The 16,916-nt window shown below is 34.9% G+C and overlaps 1 protein-coding gene across 3 annotated transcripts in view; it reads right to left on the bottom strand.

Annotated features, from left to right (window-relative positions):
• Positions 1 to 14,725, bottom strand: part of LOC125780339 (hemicentin-2-like) — a 98,988-nt gene extending 84,263 nt beyond the window's left edge. For 2 of the 3 annotated variants that reach the window (XM_049462547.1, XM_049462548.1), the window contains exon 1: positions 14,176 to 14,725. The gene's annotated coding sequence lies outside the window, so the exon portion shown is untranslated. The remainder of the gene's footprint in view (positions 1 to 14,175) is intronic. The other variant, XM_049462546.1, reaches the window with a different exon arrangement.
• Between the last annotated feature and the right edge of the window lie 2,191 nt (positions 14,726 to 16,916).

Genomic DNA, 16,916 nt, shown 5'->3' with positions numbered 1-16,916 from the left:
ATATGTATATATAAATTTTATACTATATTAAATTCATTATTTAATTATATACAATAATTTCTCCTAGTAAAAAATTAATTGAAATCATTCGACCTTTTAGATAAATTTTAAGGCTCAGATCTTAGGTGTGATCGCCGTGTTACTCTTTTACTAAGCTCACAATTAGGCGCCAATCGTTCCTTCTTTCAATTTACTGCTAAACAATAAGTGAACACTAGCCTTACCAATATATACCAGTTGTAAGTTTTATATGTTAAGTGGGTGTAGATTTTTAAATATGTTTTTGAACTATTCTTCATTTTCGTAGAATGCACAATATATCTTAAAAATTGTGTCTAAATTTCAAATCAATTGGAGTAAAATTGACGAAGTTCTGAGTAGGTACTCAAAAACTTTCCTTATGAACATTTCAGTTCAATTTTTAAAACTTTTGAGCGATTTCCACATAACTCACGGTTCCAAAGTCGGTGCACCAACCGTTTCGAAATTTTGAACACTATTTCTTCACATTATTTACGAGGTAATTATGTTTTAAACTCTTTTCAGTTTTCAGTATCAATTAACCATGTTTTTGCTCAATTCCATTTCCATGAATTTCAATGATGATTTCGGCTAATTTTTGACCAATTCTCGCACAGTTTCGTTAGAATTTCCGGTCATCACAGATTTTGATTGGCCCACATGTTGATCGTCATTTATTTATATCCTCACGTACACTTTGAAAACGTTGAAACCACTCGAGCACTCTGCACTTGGCGAAGTAATAGTCGACATAGTCGAGTATGTTCCGTCAGTCCTGTTTACCTTGAAACGCAACTTATATAAACTGGATTATTCTACTTAGCTTGGTGTTTAAAAATTCACGAATTCCTTTGTCTCTATGTATGGTTTATTTCTGCCGTTTCATTTTCAAGTTACTTAGTCAGGTAGATGAATAATTATTTCTTTATTATTAATCATGACAGTGATCCTATTTGAATTTATGTGACCAAAATGAACAGTTATATCAGCAATTGTCATCACTTTTTTGCTGTCATTGCCTTAGGAAGCTACATAATTCAGTTTGGGCAATCAAGATAATATAATCATGTCACAAAAAAGGAACAAAGGAAACCACAATTAAATGGACACGAAATGGACATTTTAGAATAGAAAATAACTGTGAAACAGTTGGCAATGGACAATGAATTCAACTCCAAACTAATAGATATAAGGACCGAATGGACAACGGAAAAAGTTAAAAAGGTTAAGTGAAAAGTAGACAAAAGAAAATGTATTAAATCTAGAAAGAGTTAGTAGCTGCTAAACAGAAGCACCACGGTAACAGGGTCCTGACTAGCACATTCACAAATATTTATATAAAGTGTGATCCCTACCTTTTTAAAGAAAAAGTACAGAAAGAGCAAATTTAATTGGGAATGTTTATAATCATTTAAAAATTATTTCTTTCAAATGTAGGCTTCGGTTACGCCTGAGATGGTTCATCCATTGAGTCAACGATAACTCCTTCAAGCATTTCAAATGGTAACTGGCAAATGACATGAAAACTGTTTTGTTCCAAAGCCTTAATTGAAGAAGGATTTCCGGCATAGACTTTACACTTTACATATCCCTACAGAAAAAAGTCTTACGGTGTAATATCACACGGTCTTGGTGTCCACTCGATAGGCCTAAAACGCGAAATTATTTGCACACTGAGGTTTTCTCTCAATAAATTCATAATTTTGGAAGAAACAGGGGCCGATGCTATCACCGACCTACAAACTCCACCAAATCGTTGTATTTTCTTGATGAAATGGCAGCTCCTGAGTCTCTTCAGCTTGCTCTTCGTCACAAATGCGGCAATTTTTTTTGTGTACATAACACTTGAGCCAGACAGCCTCCTCGCTGAACAAAATTTGGCTTGGAAACGTCGGATCTTCTTGGAAGTTTTCAGGAGCCAACACAGCGAAGCGATGTTGCTTGGGAAGGTCGGGGGCTTCAGTTCTTGCACAATTTAAGATCTCGAAGAAAAATTCGTCAAGCCGTTCCATAAGTCAGTCAGCTACGGCTACGGCTGCTATATTTTCTTCACTCCGTGCTGGACGTGGCGTATTCGGTCGAATATTATACAGTAATGACTGTTGGGTTTTAAGATAGGTAGCACGCTCAGTAGGCCGATTATGTTGACCATAAGTTGAGCGAAGCGCGTGAAATACTTGTACATTATTTACAGAACGTGAATTTTCGTAATAATGTTGTAAGATTTGTAAAAGTGGTTCAGGCGTATTTCTTTCCATGACGAAATGCCAAATACTGAACCCAAATAACATGACAGCGACTCACACGTGATATTTAAAAAAAGGGCTATTGAAAAAATTACCTCTACTTGAATCAGCCCTTATATACCTCATAAACAAAATTTGAGTATAATAAGAAAAAAGTGAAAGAAAAATATTCCAGACAACACATAAAAAAGTGGAATATGATGACATTGCGTTGGCGCTTATGGTTTTATCGTCATTTGACAGACGCTTACGAGAAAGTAAAATGCAGTAAAGAAAGAATAGGTGCAAGCAAGGCGAAGAGCGTGCGAGATTGCACCATTAAATGTGGTTATTGATGTCAGTGAAAGAGTAGAAAGCTGCAAATGTGTATGTTCGTCTATATGATCTAAAGAAAGTGAAAACGTCAGTTAAATTCATACTCGGAGAATTAAAGAAGTTACAAGTTGTCATGAAAACTAAATTTCAAAAGAAGCCGAATATGCAGAAAAATCAAAGGGACCTAAATTAAAGGCGAGGTTAATTAGGAAATTAGATTCCGCCACTTGAATCAAATCCATATGATTTTTGGAAAATCCTAATCTTCAAAAAAAAAACGCATATATTAATTTGATAGCTGCCGGATAATCACTTTGTGAAGTACAACATATTGGATGAAGCCACTTTTCTTATTACGAAAAAAATGGATAAAAAGTAATATTGCTTGTTGATAAAAGGTTGATTTTTGAAGGGCAAAAATACCGTTAAAGCAAAAACTTGACTTGATGATGAGTTTTCTTAGTGTCCGTAGATTGGTAAGCTAAGTTTATACGAGGTAAAATGAGCACCGAATGCGGTGAACACAGTGGACGTGCAAACCAGGTTGTTACCGACGTAAAAATCAAAAAAATCCACAAAATATTTTTAGATGATCGTAAAGAAGAGGGAATGAATCAAACTCATTGTACAAACATATATATTTGTTCATATATTTACGCATTCATACGCTTTTTAACTCACTGAAGGGTGGTATTAGCGGCCAACTTAGGAGCTACTTATATTCTAACCGCTTTCACAGGTGTTCGTCTGAACAGTTTTGCTGTTTTGCTTTGAGAATAGTTAATTTAAAGTCTGAATGCTTAGCCTTAATTTCAAGCGAGCATCAATCGACGCTCAACCAGTTACTTGCTTTACATTTCTTCATTTTATAACTTCTAACTACGTTTAGAACTATTGTGAGAACTAAAAAGTAGATACTGTGAAGTGAATTCACTGATGCGTTGATGTTGAGAGGTGTTAATAAATGCACAGAATTCACTGGAATAAATTTCATAATTGAGCAACATTTAAGGAAATCGACGATATTTTTATTTGTTAAGTTATTTATCTGAAATTTTGTACCTGTCCTCAAAAAGCATTTGCATAAGCTTACTGAAAATATTCATCGTTAAAACTTAGTTTATAAATCTTTTAAACTTTCCTCTAATTCCTTTATTTTAATTGCAGTCTAACTGTCATATTCCCAACATGATTAATATTACATGAGCGGTCATTTAGTTACCAAATGTATGCAATGCAATCTGATGCAGAAATCAGAAAACTATAAACCAAACAAAATGAATAAAATGTGTTAACAAAACAATACGTAAGCATACAAATGAATGGGACGATTAACGCATTCAAATGATACATTGGGTGGGTGTAACAGCGTGTTGGCATTTCACACCTTCACTTTTTGACTTAAGGGGTCAGCAGGGTAATCTGGCCTGTTTCTTTGACATTTTTTTCATAGACATTTTTATTATACAATAGAACTTTTTTCACATATCATGTATATGCATCGTGGAGTGTATAAACAAATTTTTTCGGAATTTTTTGATGACATCTGTCGGAGAAATAGCTGGGTGAATGAGATGCGTTTTTTCACTGGCGGACGCGATTTCTCATATTTGGAATAACTGACACACAAAACCCAATTTATTCTTAAAACGTACATGAATGGTTATCGTCCCTACTAGAATCATGGAAAGATTTTGATAAATAAAAGAGTAATTTAAGTTTTTTTTTTAATTTTTCCCATGTTTTTTTACATACATTTTGTCATAACATTGTCAACAAATTATAAAAAAATATAGGGACGATAGCTAGGCGTTTTTTGAACATAAAAGAAAATTAAGCAAATCGGTTGAGTAGTTCAACCGGAATCATGTCCGCCAGTTTAAAAAATTGTGTTTTGAGAAAAACGCGTTTAAATTTTGAGGTGTGTACTCCGAGCGCTCCGAACGTCGAAAAAATTTTGAAAAAAGATTACCCTACTGACCCTTTAAACGGTCTTTAAGACCCACACAGTAGCCAAGAAAAGTTGAAGTGTTGAAGCTAGTCGGCAGTTCATATAAATAATGGCGAAAACTGAAAGAACTTGCATATCGGCTAGGCAGTTTGTTGCGTGACGAGAATCATTAGTGCTGAGAAGTTATAGGTGTGACATTGTTATTGCTCAGTGATGGTTGTTGTATTGGGCGCTTTTCGGAACGTTTAAGAGTTTTATTTAGTTGTTTGGATGACGTTTATTATTATTACATTTTTCGTTTTATATTTTTTCAAATTCTTAAAAGAATGTGTATGAAGTTATAAAAACTTATCATACGGATGATATTTCAATATGTTTTTATCATAGCTTGGTCTTGCTTCTTTAAGGTCATAAATTATACATATGTAAATTTAAACATATTCGCTTAATTTCTTTGCTGACTTTCAAACATGAAGAGCAGTGGGACTAGAAAATATTAAAAAAAATAATTCGAAGGGATAAATTTTGAAGGGCATATAAATACAAAAAATAAAGAAAAGGTAATCAAGACCACACTTCTATTCACAATTTCAGACAATGTGAAACAGTTTTAACTCAATCACAATTTTGCTAGAAGAACAAAACTGCCACACTACAATAAATGCAGTTGATTGCTGTCAAAGGATGTGTAAATAAACCAAGCAAATAAGTATAGTTCATTTCAGGGAATTTCCACAGCAAATAAATCAGGTACGATACCGTGACTGATTGAAGTGTGGAATGCGATTTGTCACGCTGTTCATTGGCATTTCCTTTTCTTCGCTTTATCCGCTATTTTGTTACTTTTGTTCATTATAATGCCAGTGTAAGTATTTGAATACCTGTTTCTATAAACATCGTTTCATAAAATTTTAAGGCATGAGACGATATTGTGATAAATATATTAACCCCACTATTTGTAGGTCTTTAACTTTGTCTTTGTAGGCTAATTGTATTGTGTGTGCAGCTTTTAGGTTGCCTGGGTGCGGCGCTTATGATGAATGACGGCAACAGAAATTAGTTAGGTAATTTGTCATGTTATCACTTTAAAGATAACACAATCCAACCTAAAAAGGATTTCTAAAAATTTTGCATATAAAGTGCTACGTAATGGTGTTGTTTTATTATAAACTAATAAATTAGATAAGAAAAGTGATAACTTAACAGTTATGAAAACAATTAAAAGCACAGACTACTACTATTATTTATACTACTTTGAAATACCTTAAGGAATTTGCTATTTAGTCAGTCCTTTATATTGTGCAAGAATTGAAACCAAAATTCATCTAATATACTATAAAAAATGTTTAAAAGGCAAACAATATCACTCAAGAAAAGAATATAAAGGGTAACCAATTTCGAGCTTTGCCACTTTTACTCAAATGTAATGGCAAAAGTTTATTATCTTTCGAAAGAACATTCTTTGACATTTATGACATTTGACACGCGTGATTATTTGCTCCAAGGCCTGAATCGAAGAGGGATTGTCCGCAAAGACTTTACACATCTCCACAGAACCAAGTATAACAGTAACCTTGGTGTCAAATCGACCGAAGTGTTCTCTCAATAAACGCATTGAGCGCTGTGTGGGAAGTGGCGCCGTCTTGTTAAAACCAAATGCTGCCGAGATCACGAGTTTCAATTTCAGGCAACAAATAGTCCTTTGTCATTGCACAATAACGGTCGCCAATAACGGTAATGTTCTCACCGGCATCATTTTTGAAAAATATCCGCTGTTTTTTCAGGATGAAATGACCGCTATTGTATCTCTTCAAGTTTTTAGTCGTCTTAAAGTGGTAATTTGTTTACGTAGCGGCTTCAGTTCTTGTACAAGCTGTATTTTTTACGCTTTCAGTTTAAGATTTGCACGTAAAATGCACCAAGTCGTTCCATACGTCGGCTGCTGCCGAATCGACTTTCTACTGTCTTCATATAGTGCTACTGCTGTTATATTTTCTTCACTGCGTGCTAGATGTGGTCTATACGATCCAGTATTATCCGACAAAAAGTTACACATTTACAGAAAGTAATTTTTCTGTCAAAAAAGGCTACTGAAAATAGTACCTCGGATCTTCTTCCTCACTGGCGTAGAAACCACTTACGCGGTTACAGCCGAGTTAAAAAGCGCATCAGTCGTTACTTCTTTTCGCCTGGTGGCGCCAATTGGAGATTCCGAACAAAGCCAAGCCCTTCTCCACTTGGTCTCTCCAACGGAGCGGAGGTCTTCCTCGTTCTCTGTTTCCCTCGGCGGGTAATATGTCGAATACTTTCAGATCTCGAGTGTATTCGTCCATGCGGGCGACGCTGTAGACGCTGTCTTTTAATTCGCTGAACTATGTCAATGCCATCGAATATCTAATACAGCTCATCGTTCCATCGAATGTGATATTCGCCAAGGCTAAAGTGCAAAGAACCATAAATCTTTTGCAGAACTTTCCTCTCGAAAACTCGGAACGTGGACTCATCAAATGTTATTATCGTACATGGCTCTGCACCATATAACAGGACGGAAAAAATGTATGACTTATTGAGTTTGGGTTTTGTTCGTCAAGAAAAGACTTTACTTCTCAATTGCCTACTTATTCCAAAGGAGTACCCGTTAGCAAGAGATATTCTGCGTCGGCTTTCGTGGCTGATGCTGTTTTTGGTACTGATGCTGGTTCCAAGATACACGAAATTATCTACGACTTCAAAGTTATGACTGTCAACAGTGAAGTGGGTGCCTAGTCGCAACTGTTAATTTGATGACAGGAGATATTTTATCTTGCCTTCTTATAGAAAATTATACGTTCTCGGTTTAGTTCTGCAGCTCGAATAATTTTCTCCAGAAGAAGTCACACGAAAAAGAGTCGACTTGTCTGGAACCTCGTTTGGTATGAAACGGCTCGGAGAAGTTTCTCCCGATCCTGACGGAGCTTTTGATGTTGCTCAACGTCATCCGTATTAGTTTTGTTGGGATACGAATTCAGACATCGCGGTATAAAGGCAGCACATGCTGAATATCTCGTCAATTGCTGTTTAGCTAGGTCAAAACCACATTGATAAAGCTGAAATAATCAGTTTGTTGACGGTGGGATTTAATCTTTCACACAATACGCTCGATAGAACCTTATACGCGATGTTGAGGAGGCTTATTCCACGGTACTTGGTGCAGATTGTGGGGTCTCCATTTTTATGGCTTGGGCATAGCCCACTTAAATTCCAATCGTTGGGCATTCTTTCGTCCGACCATATTTAACAAAGAAGCTAATGCATGCTGCTTATCAATTTTTCGCCTCGTGTATGAATAGATCGGCCGGCAATCCATCGGCCCCCGCCGCTTTATTGCTCTTCAGACGGGAATTTGCTATTCAAACTTTTTCATGGTCGGGCAATAGAATATCTGCTCCTTTGTCATCGATTGGGGAATCGGGTTCGCATCCTTTCAGCGTTATGCTTTCACTGCCATTCAGAAGGCTAGAGAGCATTTCGGCCTATCCGTTTTTCTGTCTGCAAAAGTGTTCCGCTTCCCTCTTCTCCATCTCTCTACTGCGACACGGCACTCCTCGTCGTACCAGCTGTTCTTTTGCACTTTCCGAAAATCAATGGTTTCGCTTGCAGCTGTATGTAATCAGCTTGAAATACCGTCCAACAGTTCCCTTATACCGAGATGTTGACGAGTGCTCTCTGAGAGCAGGAGTGCAAGTCGAGTGGAAAAGCGTTCGACTGTCTGTTGTGATTGCCACTTCTCGACGCAGAATCTTCCTTATGTTTGTTGACGTGTTTGTAGTCGTCCGAGTCGATGTTAGGGCCTCGGGGAGTACGCACGCAGAACACTGGAGGCGTGTCTTCCGTCCATCACAACATGATCGATCTGGTTAGCGGAGTTTCGAACCGGAGACAATCAATGCTGGAATCTAGTACTACAGATAACCATATTTCGGGTCCCAGCGAAATCGATCAGCCTAAACCCATTTGGAGATGTTTCCTTGTGGAGGCTGAGGTTACCGACTGTAGTGCTAAAAATATCTTTTTTGTCCACCCTGGCGTTGAAGTCGCCAAGCACGATTTGGACATCGTGGCGGGGGCATCTCTCAATGGTACGCTTCAAGCACTCATAAAAAGCATCTTTGGTCACATCGTCCTTCTCTTCCGTCGGGGCGTGGGCGCAAATAAGCGATATGTTGAAGAACCTCGCTTTGATGCGGATTGTGGCTAGACATTCATCTACCAGGGTGAATGATAGTACTCGGCGACGGAGTCTCTCTCCCACCACGAATCCAACACCAAACTTGCGCTCCTTTATATGGCCACTGTAGTAAATGCCACAGGGACCTAAACGTCTCAGTCCTTGTCCCCTCCATCGCATTTCTTGGACGACGGTGATGTCTGCTTTCACTCTAACGAGGACATCAACCAGCTGGGCAGCGGCACCTTCGCCATTAAGGGACCGGACATTCCAGATGCGTGCCCTCAATTCGTAGTCCTTATTTCGTTTGCCATGGTCGTCATCATAAGGGGGGTATCTCATCCGAGGCTGGTTGTTAGTTTTCATTGGGCTGTTTTTTTTACGTGGCGGTTCCCAAACCCAGCGCACAACCTTATGTAGGGGATGCTTCGCCTTCTCACTTTGGCTCGCCTTCAAACGGATGTTCTTAGGGTAGGGTTCCTAGAGGATGCGTGGTCAAAGACCGGAAGTCGTGAGCTGCTTGAACCATGTGTAAAAGAATCGTTTCTGGCCACTCCCATGTGAATGGTGATCAGAGAACTTTCCTCACTTGCGTGAAGTTGCGTATATATTAGTTTCGTTACGAAGTCGCAGGCTGGCATGATTCAATTGCATAAATAGTTTTTATTTATGCTTATAAAGACATTTGTGAAAATTAAAAGGATATGCGTTTACATTTTTGAAGAAAAAAATATTGCATTATATATTAGGGTAATCAACTGTTCATGGCATAAAAAATTTGCTTATTGAAATCTTAAGGGTATTAATATCTTTTTATAGCACTTTTTCGTTGAAATAACTCACATATTGGCCAATTTATAGGGTACAAAGTCGATTATCGTTATACAAACATTATATATATGGGGACTAGGGGAATTATTGGTCCGATTCAACCTACTTCCGGCATGCAGACATTCCATAGTCAGAGAAGTACTATCCCTGAATTTCAATTAATTATCTGACATTGACCGAAATTTTCGAACAAAAGTCAACTACAGGTACCGGGGTCCACTGTACCAAATATGAGTTTTATATATACATAAAAAATTGAGTCCAAACTAATACTACTTTCAAATATATTGCAAGTATTTGCTTTTAAATGCATAATTTAGAGGAAAATTTAGAATGAACGCTCAAATGTCTAGCTAATTTCGTCGAAAATGTTACTCATACGCACCGGTGATCATCATCTACACGCTCTTAATTTCCAACCAGAATTGCTGCGTAGACATACCGTTGGCAACGTGTTTTTATGAATGCAAATCCGCTCACACATTTGGCGCTATCAGAGCGCATTCAGTTGGGGTGTCTATTAGCGAATTAGCGTTCCACTATTTAAACTTCTACTATGTTTGCTTAGAGGTGTGAGTGCTCAAATATAACAGCGTACACAGCGTGTTTGTCTTTCGAACTAAACGCAAATGTTTAGCGTTAAGTAAATGCGTTTGCTTCCGCTCTATGCATTTAACATTTCTGTCATAAAAATTGCAATAATTTTGGTTGCTATTTCCTTCCTGTATGTTGCAGTGAACTAATATAATTTAATGTTATTGCAGTATTGGAATAAGAAAATAATAGTCTATATTTTATAATAAATAGAATAATGAGTAGGTTTTTGGATTGCTAATGTGTAACAAAATCCATGTTCTACACACTTTTATGTAGAGTGCCTGTTTGATGGCGCAACTAGATCTTTAAATGCCCATTGCTGAACAACCGGCACCAAAATCCCCTCACTTATTGTCTCTTCTCAGTCTAATCAGTACGATAACTTGTATCTGTGCAACCTCTGAAATATAGACAAAAAAACCCTCGACCGATTGTTTCGATTATTTTGTTATACAAAGCCTTCGCCCTATGACATAGATATATAATTTTTAAATGAAATACTATATACAGTACAGATTTTTATTAAAATGTTTCACTTTCTAAATCTAATCTACAACCCACACAAAGGAGAAGTGCATATCCTCTCCGGATAACTTAACATTATTTTAACACGATTAAGAGTGTTTCGGGTAAAACCAAGTGCAAAAAGATTGCCAGACGGAGTTTATTAGAAAAAGGATATCGTAGAAAACTGGAGTGGATATTGAGCGAAAATCAGGTCACGGGTTGACAATCGAACGGTTCGCAATCAACTATTGAGTTGAGAAGAATGTCTCCCGTTTTCAGAGGGCTAATTAGTAATTCCTTAAACATAGATGGTCATGTCAAATTCCAAAACATATATTTTAGTTAATTGTTCCTTTCATAAAACACTCTGTAAGTCACAATATATTTCGGCTATAGTTAAGAACGACTTTCACGGTATTGTAGACAGCAGATATTGAAGCCGGAGCATTTTGTAGTGAAAGTATTACAAACTCAGGTACATACGCAATCACAGGAAAAACAGCGTAAAAAAAACACTAAAAACTACTCCTTGCAGACAGTTACTTCGAAGTAGGTACGTAAGTTTGCAACGGAGGTACGCGTAACGAACTAATGTGAGCGTTAGCCAAACACTAAGCTTGGTAAACACATTAAAGCGAGCACTGCTTTTCTAACGCGCAAGGCTTTTTTTCTCTTAATGAATAGGAAGAGAAAATAAAACACTACAATTGCAGCGAGCCAGATAGAATAGGCTGGCCACCTCTGGGATTTGTTTATACACACCCTGTAGGGATGAATACTGTGCCTTTTTGTTCACAGGAGTGCATTTAATTACGTATACGCCATGTTCCTTCGGCAAGTGCTAATAGCTAATGTGGCACATTATAACACTGTATTATTAAAGAAACTATGGTAAAACACTATCTGCAAATTCACCAAATGTTGTTGTTGGTCGTTTTTAATGCACATTCATTTTGATCCTTGGGCTTGCACACAATTAAATTTTTTATTTCATTTATTTTATTTTATAATTTAATTTATTGCTTTTTGAAAGTCATTATTTTCAAAGAATTGTTATTTTCGATAAACGAATTTCCAACAGTAATGAAATTAATTAGATTTAATTAAAAGCAGATATCAGAAGACAGATGTCTAAATTTATGCGACGGAATTTACTCAGAGGTATGTACGTACATGTAATATTTTTAAGCACACAGTGTAACTTTGTTTGAAGTTATTTGACTTAATTTTAATATTAAATTTCAGATTAATTGAGGCGACGAATTTTTGTTTAATTATGTTAATACAAATAATTGTGATAAAGTAAGGGAAAAGTGTCATTAAACAGCTCTTGAGCAGCAGAAAGGTTATACAAGTAACATTATATTTTTTTTAGGTTGGCAGGACTGTCTTTAACATTTGTTAAGCTTCCGCGACACGATTATTTCGTGAAAGTTCTTCATTCATTCATATTCGCACAGTTTCTATACGCTTCCCCTTGTTTTATGAACGCATTAATTTTTATTTTATAGTTAATTTAAAAATTAGAGTTAGCAATTAATAGTTTAGTCAACTTTAAGTGTACGATTTAAATGAGCATTTTTATTTACAATATGAAAAATATTAATTTCTGCAATTTCCTTACATGCGCCAAATATTGAGATATTTCAATTTCAGTCTAGCAAATACGGGACAATAATATGTTATTTTGGACCATATTTCTTTTGAACACATTCACTAAGTTTCAGCTTGTTGTAAATTTAAGTAACTTCGTTCTTTTTTTCTGTTTGATATGACCGGAAAATTATTTATTTGAAACTTTCGGCTTTGATAAACGAGTAAATTTTACGACTTTGGAAGCAATTAATATAACGTTATAAACCTTTGCACGAATTATGCGATTAGATCTGTCACCTTATGGCCAAACATTGTTCAAATCCCCCAAATCTCTTCAAGTCCCTAGGTACCGAATATTTGGAATCCAGTGCCAAAGTTGACTCTTTACCCAAAATATTGGTCAATGAATCAGATTTACGGTATTTTATTAAACTTCATTTAATGTAATTAAATTATTATCTTTTTGCTATATTTTTTTTAGTAATTTTTATTTATTATTTCTAATTATTTTATTTTATTTTGATTTACCTTTATATCAATTTATACATAGGCATTTTGATTTACTTCTTTTTACTTTTTCTAACATTATTATTTTGGTCCGCAGATTTGAAAATAATTTATTTTTTTATAAGTAATGGAACTGTTTCTTTTAAATATTTACTTTCAAAAATTTGTTATATAAAATAGGGAGAAAAATTGTCTAACAATATTAAATTAATTAGATTTATTGAACATAAAATAACATCACACTTGGAGTGTACTCAAACGTACAAAATTATTCGACGGAATCAAGGCAATGTTACGTTCATATTGTAGAATTGAGCTCACAGTACAGTCCTCGTTAAAGTTGTTTAATTAAATTTTAATAATATATTTGAGATTTGTAGAGTATAAAAAATATAATAACACCAAAACAGAATTCTTAGTTAATTAATAAATTATTTTGTTAAGAAAATTTCTCTTTTCTGTTGTGAAAGTATTTTTGTAATATTCATACAGTTTTATATTCACATTTATAAATCAAAATTTATTTTGGCAATTTAAATATTTTTTTGTTGTTACACAGTTTGCTTAGCAATTGCCATCAGTTTGATAAGCTGCATTTAAAGATCTTAAGTTATTAATTTAGTTATTTCAAAATTTTTTGATTTGATAGGGAAAACAATTTTTTGACTTCGTTTCGCTTATGCTTTCGTATTTTGAGCAGCTCAGGGATAAAGCGCTCGCAATAGGGAAAATATCTAATATTATTTTAGGTTTGTTTAGCAATGCTATATAATTTTTATTATGATAGTTAACGCTATAGCATGTCTTATGCTTTAACTAACTTATGCTCTGACTAGCAATTTGTTGTAGCAATTAATTGTATCTTGGTCTTATAATAAATATTAGTAGTTATTGTGCTTTGTTTTTCATCGCAAAAATATTTGTGATTAGAAATTTCGAACTTTACTCTCAAATTTTTTTGCTTTGTTATTTAGTATGCACTTTAAATTATTTTATAAATTTTTGCTTTGCATCATACATATCAAGGTGTTATGTGAACTTAAAATATACTCAGTTCTTCAACTTTTTAAAAAATAATTTATAATTATGTCCGGTTATGTATTGTACATATAAATATTTATTTTTATAATTTTTTATTTGCTTCGACTGCTTAAACTATATTTATTTTTATTCAAATTTTTTATTTGTTTCATTTTTTTTACTTGAATTGAAATTATCTGTTTTTTGTTTTATTTAATTATTATGCTACTCATTTTAATAATTTTATTTTATTGTTTTCATAACAAATCTCAAATTTCTTTTCGTAAAATTATTCGTGTTTTTAATTAACAATTAAACTTAATCTTAATTTGTTAAGATATTTGCACTTCACAAACTTCAAGTCACTTTTGTATTACCTTTAGAAATTTTTCGATTCCTTTGCAGATTATAATAACATTTTTTACCATTTCACATTTTATACAAAAATACAACCACAATTATTTATACAATATTACATTCTTTCATATCATAACTTGACAATAACAAGCTAACACGCTTGCAATACAGCTGCTCAAGCATATTCGTGCAGTTATATTGAATTCAGCTTTAAATTCCACCACAAACTTATTTCCACCTTCAACTTTGAACTTCGGTAATTTTACCGGCCTTATGCTTTTATATATGTATTCTCAGTAACAGTCTTATATACATATAGTACAATAACACAAAGTTGAGCGCGCGTTAGGAAAAAAATCCACCACCGTTTCACAACCATTAACGCCGAAGTCCAAAGTAAAACTGAACTAAATTGCGACCGACACGCACTGATGATACGACCAAATTGAATTAGCGAAGTCGTCCTATCGGCAAACTAACGAAGTGCAGGAGCTACTAACGAAATCATGAAAAGCTTAAACGAAGCATCAATTTGAGCGCACGAAGTCCTAATTGTATTTTCAACTGTATGGTTAAATGTGTGCGGGAACTATGCTGTTTCGGCAGCTTACCAACGACGAATGAAATTTGTCGGAAAAACGTTTAGCAAATCTGAATCACGAAGTCAGCTCTATGTTAGCCCACGTTCTCATCAAATGGCAACCGCTCGTTGCATTCGTTTTCCTTGAACAATGATATTTTGCTTAGTTGGATTATTAATGGCAGATAGAGGACATGTTATTGTTTGAAAAATTTACAGTATGCAGAAATTTGTAACATTAAATAGTTTTTAATGTAATTGAGTTAAATTTATTCTGTTTCAGTGTAAAATGAATAGTACTAAATAAATTTAAGAAAAGATACGGTTACTAGCAATAAATAAATGTTTAAAGGCGCATTTTGAAATATGCTTAACCCTTGTGTTGCTACCCAAAAAAAATCACACTGTCTGCCGCCCAGGGTACCCGGGTACCCGTACGCAAATTCGTGCGTATAAGTGCGTTAGACGTAAAGATAATTGAGTGCATTCTATCAGGATCTCTTTATTGACATCTGAGAAAGGTATTTCTACTTGAATGTACCATATAAATTATGTACAGACACCTTCATAGTCCTAAATCAAGAATAAAACGCGCGCTGCTCTAACGTAAATTTCTCGTTTTTGCGAAGGCCAGTTGCGTGGAATTTAAGTGATGGGGAAACAGGTCGCTCTCTTAATTGCTTTGGACCTCAGGAACGTTCCAGAATTCCGTGAAACGAATATAAGCGGTATAGTTAAGTTTCCGTCGTTGACTCAACGAGTCACTCCAGTCAGTGTGGATAGTTCGTTAGCGTGTGTGCATATGGAGGAGTTACCGAAAGCACAGTTTTTGAGGTAATGTAAATAAAATAAATACACGATTTATTTACAACGATGGGTTTTTAATTTTATCGAAAATTTAATGCGAAAAATATGAATAAAATAACATAAAATATGAATAAAATAAAATAAAATAAAAAGAAAAACAAAGCTGTAATACTTATTAGTACGATGCACTATGATTATGAAATTTCTGATGCAGCTCACAAAAAACCAGAAATGATTTTGTTTTATAATCAAACAAAAGCTGGCGTTGACACCATGGATCAAATGTGTACGAGGTACTCCACCCGACAGCGAACGTGTAGATGGCCGCTTGCTTTCTTTTTCAACATCCTCGACATTGCAGGCGCACCTGCTTATGTCATCTACTATGAGAATAACAGCATGCTTTGCAAGAAAACAAACAGACGAAGACTTTTCCTTCGACAATTGTGAAAAGAATGAGCAATGCCGATGATCGAAAGTTTCTTTGAACGGCCAATAGTAGAGGTGGTACCCAGAAATGACAAATGTCGAGGCGCCACTGGGAGGGGAGCTGTTGATGGATTTTGTTACATTTATAACGAGCAGCCTATTCGCAAACGACGAAAAACACGGAAATCCTGCGTTGAGTGCGATAAGCCCGTATGCGATCAGCATTCGGTGAACATTTCTAAATGTTTACATTGTAATGAGTAATTTTGAGATTTTCTTAATTTTTTAATTAATTCTTAAAATTTAGTTATTCAAATTTACTTGTTCAAATTATTACTTATATTTCACTGTGCAAAAAGCAAAAAAATCATTAATTTTTTTGTAACTTCATGTCGGAAAATAAAATTATTATTATTATTATATTAAGTATATTTTATCAATAAATATTTAAAAATGAACATAATTTGTTATAGTTATCATACAGATACTTATTTACTCCTTTTAGATATAAAATAAAATTATAATCATAATGTATTACACGAACTGCGCCGAATTTCTGTCGGGGTACCGGGTACCCGGGTGGCTGAGACGTGTTTCTATTTTCAGACGTAACATTTCTGAAGTTAGAAAAAAATTTGAGCTATGTATAATGCACAATTCGCTAGATAATCGGTTAAACTATGGGGATCCAAGAGGATTTTAGCCTATCATTTTTAGAAAAAATATTATTCAACAAAATACACGCCGGTGGGTACCCGGGTACCCGGGTGGCAACACAAGGGTTAAACATTGATGTTAAGAGCAATGAGGAGGTGAAAACTCTCTATACTCGTATCTAATAATTTTTAACAGAACTTAGCAATAAATAATAACAAATAATAGCGAGTTATTTCGAAATATGTAATGAAATGAGCATTCAAGGAATTTTCACAGGTTTTTAACATA

This window comes from Bactrocera dorsalis, chromosome 1, assembly GCF_023373825.1.
Source record: "Bactrocera dorsalis isolate Fly_Bdor chromosome 1, ASM2337382v1, whole genome shotgun sequence".
NCBI classification, from domain to species: Eukaryota; Metazoa; Arthropoda; class Insecta; order Diptera; family Tephritidae; genus Bactrocera; species Bactrocera dorsalis.
This window is presented reverse-complemented; position numbering and strand designations above follow the sequence as displayed.